The sequence below is a fragment of the Aegilops tauschii genome, chromosome 7, assembly GCF_002575655.3.
Source record: "Aegilops tauschii subsp. strangulata cultivar AL8/78 chromosome 7, Aet v6.0, whole genome shotgun sequence".
In the NCBI taxonomy this organism is placed as follows: Eukaryota; Viridiplantae; Streptophyta; class Magnoliopsida; order Poales; family Poaceae; genus Aegilops; species Aegilops tauschii.
Genome location: NC_053041.3, coordinates 229,058,652 through 229,065,315, shown reverse-complemented (window position 1 = coordinate 229,065,315; position 6,664 = coordinate 229,058,652). Strand labels below are relative to the sequence as shown.

Sequence of the window (6,664 nt, the reverse complement as noted above, 5' to 3'; positions counted from 1 at the left end):
AGCCAAGCTGGAGCAAAGTACGGCACAAGGGGAGCGAGCTTAGCTAAGGTAGAACATTAACAGTAAGACAATACAGCAAAATAGCACATTTCAAGTCTGAAGTTGGAACATCACTGATAGAGCATTTTTCTTTGTTTCTGGAGAGCATCACTGGTTTAGTTTTCTCTTTTTGGAGAGCATCATTGGTACTTGTAGAACTAGTATAACTGGTATATGAGTTAAATGATTGGCTTCTCCATGAGGGACTGGCATGTAGTTGTGCACGGGATCCTCGTGAACCGGAGGTGGCACTGAAAATAAGAGCATGCCATCAGATAAATAACAAACCATGTGTCAAATTATCAGATGGTTGCACAAACACAAAGAGTGAATAGAATGCCATTAATCACTTGAGCCAGAAGAGAAGACAAGAAAGTTAATCACATCAAGACGTCGTCCTTGTGCAACGGTCATTGTATGCAAGTATACTAATAGATGGAAACAACAGACATCACCAACCACCAATGAACCCCACACAGTGATTCTAAATTTCTAACCGCTGCTACAAGATCCCTAAATTGCTAGCTAGTTGCAAGAACTTAATCTTGGAGTGGTGCTATAATCAACAAGGGTACTAGAAGTTACCCACCTGCCTGTCTCATGTTATGCAACTATATATAGGCACTTAGGCAGCATGCATTAATAGAACTCTCATTTAGTTTCATATTCATGTAAAGGGGATATAATCCATCAGCCACTAGTGCGTGCAACGTTGTACGTTATGTTATCAGATGTGCCATCCAATTTACAGAAATTTAAAAACAATAAAGTAAAATCCAATTTACGACATCTCAACCTATTATGATCATTTAAAATATGAGTGGCACGTGTGGAACTTTGCTTATATGCATGCCCTACTATCCTGTACACCCCAGCTCACCACCTATCCTACCACTTAAATAGTTCCATTAAGTACCACAATATACAAGTATACAAACTTGTAATGCATTCTTAGTTGACAAGGCAATTCGAAAACCATTTTATCACTCACAAAATTTGAAGCAATAGTGGCCATTGTTCAACCAGAAGAGAGATGCTTGTCCAACCAGCAATCCGTTTAGCATGCCAGTTAAAGTAACCATGTTAAAAGTTGTGCATAAATATACCTTCAGTTGGTTCAATAAACTCTGACTGACGAGGGCAATTTGGAGGTTTAGGTACCCTGAACGAAAACTAAGATAACTGTAAGCGGGTAGCATAGTCTGGGTTGTCTTCAAGATACATATCAAAGTATAACATATGACGAATAAGATAAACATCTAGGCAGATTGAACCACATTGAGAAGTTCACAACTTCACATAGTATACACATGTATTCTGTGTTGTTTCCAACGTTCAATTGTAAGAACAGGAAAGATTTCTGAAAATAAGCCCCAACAAAGCTAAGCCTACATGCTGGTTGTGTGCTTCATATGATCATTGAGCCATTGAGGTAGTGAAAGTACAATGATAACACTTTGTAACAACTTCACAATAATAGTGGATACCATTCAGATGCGGTTATCAACATGCTAGATGAAGGGAAAACTCCATCTGGGCACTAATATGCTTAAGAAAGTAACGATATTGAAGAGAAGTTGACCAGAAGAAAGTTAGCTTACCTTTCGACGTCTTTCATGGATCTTACCTTTCTGCCTACGGGAGAGATATAGTACCTGAAAGGATGTATATAAGTGTTACGAAACAGTCATACAATACGTACACGGAATGGCAAGCACATCCTTTTATATAGGTGTGTGAGGTGTTTAGCAGACCACAGGAATGAATGTTTAACATTGATCAAATATGAACATCATTAAGTTCCTAAACCATAAATGAGCATTCTGAGCTCTCAAGAGTTACGACCCAGGGACGTTAGAAAACAAATGCAACATTATTTGCTCAGAAATAAATACAAAAAGCTGGGAAACAAATTAACTACGATATTGTGCAAAACAAGTAATACTCACACATCAGCGAATCTCGTGCTCTGTTCATTCCTTAGAGTAATATTCCTTTCCCACCTAAGAGGGGTCTGAGGGATGCATGAGATATCAATTGCCCATGCCATGCCATTATCCTCAGATATATCAGTTGGATCATGGCATGTAACTTGTGGCTTCCACCCATGGACATATTTGCAAGAAAAAGGAACTTGTATAATATTCTCTCGGATTTGCTCATATTTCAGTTTGGATGGTACAACTCTCCATTTCTGGCAAGTACTACATTGCACAGAATATGTACTAATAATGAATTTCCTTTTTTTTAGACAGCACAGGTAAGGTGTTTTCTCCCTGGGCATTCTTGTAAGGAACAACTTGATATGATGCACTTCCAGAGGAGTTTTTAGTGTCACTGTCATCCCATTGGTCCACAACCTTGTCAGCTAACATATCTTGGCTCTTGATATGAGATAATGAACTCTCATCAGGGTTGGGCACAGGATTAGCCGGGCTGGACCCCATATTTTTTAGTTCCCTGTTGGAGGTAATTGCAAAAGTTTCAGACTAGGAAAGGCAAAATGCTTGATAGAGAAACAAAAGAAACGTGAACGTAAGATTAAAACAGAAGGGATACACCACCATGAACATGAAAAGAGGGTGAGGACAAAGGCTACTTATAGTAAATCTTTGATTTCTCAGGCTAGATATCAAGATATCGCTGGCATTAGAGCAGTATGGTTCTCCCATAAATCAGGTTCATTATGGTAATGCCATAAATCTCTAACATTTTGAACAGCTTAATTAGGTAACTAGGGCTTACGTAATGTTTTGAGATCCCTAGGCTAGATGCAAAGATTCCGTTAGGAACAGAAAGGCGGAACTTAACGCCTCATCACTAGTTGGGGCATCAACAATCCAGTTCACAAAAGAACATAACTCACAAATATATATTTAACAGCTTGAGCTAATGTAACGCTCCAGAACCCTAGGCTAGACACCGACCGAGATGCAATAAGCATTAGAAACATGACCTAGTGTAGCAATAGCGAATGTACCGATTTCAATTGCAGATATCCCTAAAATAAATCTACTATTCCACATATAAAATTACTGAATCTACAATGTGTAAAATCTCTAAAAACGAACGCCTTAGCGATATGTTCTCCGAAAGCCCTAGCATGGTAATCTATCTAAAGCTAAATTATTTTGAAGGAACTATCTAATCATGCATTCATGAGCAAAAGGAGAGTCGGGGTGGAAGGCGAGGTATACATACACGAAGCGCGTCCAATGGCGGCTTCTTGGTGGCCAGATTGGCTCGTCGGGGTCCTCGGCCTTCTCCGCGGGCGGTTTAGACGCACGGAGGAGCGCCGCCTCGCGGATTCAGCGGGCTTCACAGGAGGCGGCCAGCCTCCGGAAGCACGCGACCCTGAGAGGATCGCGGCGCGCGGAGATGCTCGGTGGCGGTCGGGGCGGGGAAAGGGAGCCGGGCGCCCCCACTCTCCGCCTCATCGTCCGCTTGCGCGTCGGGGCTCGCGCCAACGGACTCAGTGGTAAGGGAATTGAAGGAGGGGTCGGCTCCAGGGCCCTCTTCCTCTTGTCCCTAAGTTTTGGGGCTGGTTGTCACAGGATTAGTGGGGTCAGACACGAAGAGATCCATTCCTACGGACGGTGGACCGCTACCTGTAGGGGAGAGGGTTGTTCGAGGGAGGCAAGATAGAAGAGCGAGGGTGAATGTGGTTATCTCTATACTCCTTTTTATATTGATTTGTAATTTGAACACGCCTAGATGTGAACATGGATGATTTTGATATATTTGGAAATCAATTAAAGGGTACATCCATGGTTAGTAATATATTAAAAATTGCTCGACAAATATTTTATAGAAAACTATTAAAAACATTACTTAAATAATGGACGCATGGCAATGTGGCGAATTGAGTGACGTACGCAAGCAAATCCAATATGATAGATGATGTCTAATATTAAGAAAGATTTGCAGTTAATAGAAACATGCACGCGAGGTGAGCCGATAGGAGGTAGAAAAGAATAAGACGGATTGGGTGTGCTGAAAGCCTTCGGAGCACGACAAGCAAGCTAGATTGAATAGCGGGAGACCAAAGCGCAAAATTGGACACGTTGAATTCATCTCGTATAACATGTTGTGTGGGCCGACTAAGAAACGCGTGCGCCTATATGTTTTTCATGTGAAATACCTTGCGAATGGATGCTCAATTCTAATCATGGCTTTTCTTTTCTTTTTCCTTTTTTGCGGGTGAAAACTTGTATTACGCGATCACAAGATTCTTACAATCATCAAAAGCTAAAGACAAAACAACTTAGACCCTAACCAAGTCATAGTTCTGCCCTTACCTCTAGCAAACTTAGTTAAATTGTCACTAACATTATTCTGAGTACGATTAACATGAGTAAGACAAGAATCACTAAGAGACAAGGGATGCCTGATTTCCTTAGTGAGACAAGTATAGATTAATCTATTACTACTAGGAAAAGGGCTATAGATAATATGGACATTAATGGCGCATCACACATGTGGTGCGCCACTACTACATACTAATGGCGCACCATGTGTTGCTGCGCCATTAGTGTCCAAATACTAATGGCACACCACATCCACGGTGCGCCACTAGTAACAATTTTTTTTATTTTTTTTCAAAACTAGTAATGGCGCACCAGTGGATAGTGCGCCATTACTAGTTAAACTAGTAATGGCGCACCACATCCACGGTGCGCCACTATTAATTTTTTTTCATATTTTTTAATTTTTTTTCCAAAACTAGTAATGGCGCACCGTGTGTGTGGTGTGCCATTACTAGTTGAACTAGTAATGGCGCACCACGGTGCGCCATTACTAACTTGGCCGAAAAATTCCACCGGATGCACCCCCCTGACCGCCTTTTCAGTTTAAAAAAATAAAAGAAAATGATGGAAATGTCAAAAAAATAAAAGAAAATAAGTTTCCCATATGATATGTGGTCTACTTGTTGGGAAAATTTACAAATATGAATTTCGACTTTATTTGCAAAATCTCTCTGGAATTTGTAAAATGGGCATAACTTTTGCATACGAACTCGGATTAAAAAGTTTTTTATATGAAAAATCATCTACTCGAAAAGTTAAACATTTTCAAAATCCTCAAAAACCTAACAGAAAAAAAGTTACGGGGCTTTTAAGATGTAAGGGGAAAAATGGAAAAATATTCAAACTTACTAGTGGCGCACCATTTGCTAGGTGCGCCACTAGTAACAGAAAAAAAATTGGTTTCAAACTTTTTTTTTGGAATTTTTTTTCAAAAAATGATACGTAATATGACCGGGAAGTTTGAAATATTTTTCAAAATTTCATCATACTCATGAACATGAACAAAGTCCTAGACATCAACAAGTTTTAATAGGATTGATATGATAGATATATCAACAAGTGCCTGTTAAGTGAGGTGGTGCTGGGGTTGGATAGAACTGCGAAGTTAAGCGTGCTCGGGCTGGAGTAGTGTGAGGATGGGTGACCTTCCGGGAAGTTTGACCACTTAGTGCGATTTGACTTGAGATTAAGCATATTGACCCGAGATTAAGCCATAGTGACCCGAGATTATGAAAAAAAATGAAAAAAAAATTGAAAAAAAATTGTTAGTAATTGCGCACTTCTATGTGGTGCGCCATTACTAAGTCGGATAGTAATGGCGCACCGTGTGATATACTAATGGCGCACTCCCTGGTGCGCCATTAGTATTAAATTCTAATGGCGTGATGCTAGTGGCGCACCTGTAGTGCGCCATTAGTAGCCAAAACAGGTGCGCCACTAGTAGGCCTTTTCCTAGTAGTGTATCCTCTTCTCGGCCTTGGATGCTCAATTCTAATGATGGCTTTTCAACTCTAAGAGTTTTTTATCTTAACATACAATAGTCGAGTGAGAGGGATCAATATTAATTTATGTGCTGTTGTAACGGCACGGGTCCAATATATGAATGAGCTCCATAGTTGATCGTGTATTTGACAAATGGTTACAAGAATATCTAGATATAATAGTAGGACCAAGATATGGTTGAGTGCAATAAATATGGATGAACAAAAATTAATGAAAAACAAAATCTTCTCCATATCTCACAAGATGTATTCTTCTCTGGCCATGTGTTATTGTTTAATATATCGATCTAACTAGTAGCATATTGATAAAATTTCCGTATCGCATGCTTTATGTGCATTGTAGTTTCCTATCTAGACCAATTAACATATAGTATTTATTAAAAAAAAAATCCTTGGTGGCTCCCATCTAGAGCTTTCTTATCCCCTCAACGAAGACCTTCTCCGACGTGTGTTCTACTCATTCTCAACCACGATTTCGTCTCCTCCATGGTTTGATTACTCGAGTTGATAAAGGGGGTGCCCTCACATGTGTGCCCAGCTTTGGTAGCAATTAGGTTAAAGAAACGTAGATCTAGAGCTTATATGGTTTTAGTTCCCATAAAAATGGCGTCCCTAGCGATCTGTGTGTATTCTGGGGTGAAGGTAATTGGTGGATCGGACAAAGTAAAGGAGGAATTTGAGGAAGAGGATTTCGATGATGCGGGTGTTTGAAGAAGACACCGGCGTGGTCAGGGAAGGGAAGTGGATGGCGATTGCGAAGGTTCACACAACCAACCAATTCACTACCCAGGCTTTAATTACGAATATGAATATTGC

At 40.2% G+C, this 6,664-nt stretch overlaps 1 pseudogene; it reads right to left on the bottom strand.

Moving 5' to 3' along the window:
• Positions 1-1,984: 1,984 nt before the first annotated feature.
• On the bottom strand, positions 1,985-2,581 carry LOC109754040 (methyl-CpG-binding domain-containing protein 2-like; annotated as a pseudogene).
• Between the last annotated feature and the right edge of the window lie 4,083 nt (positions 2,582-6,664).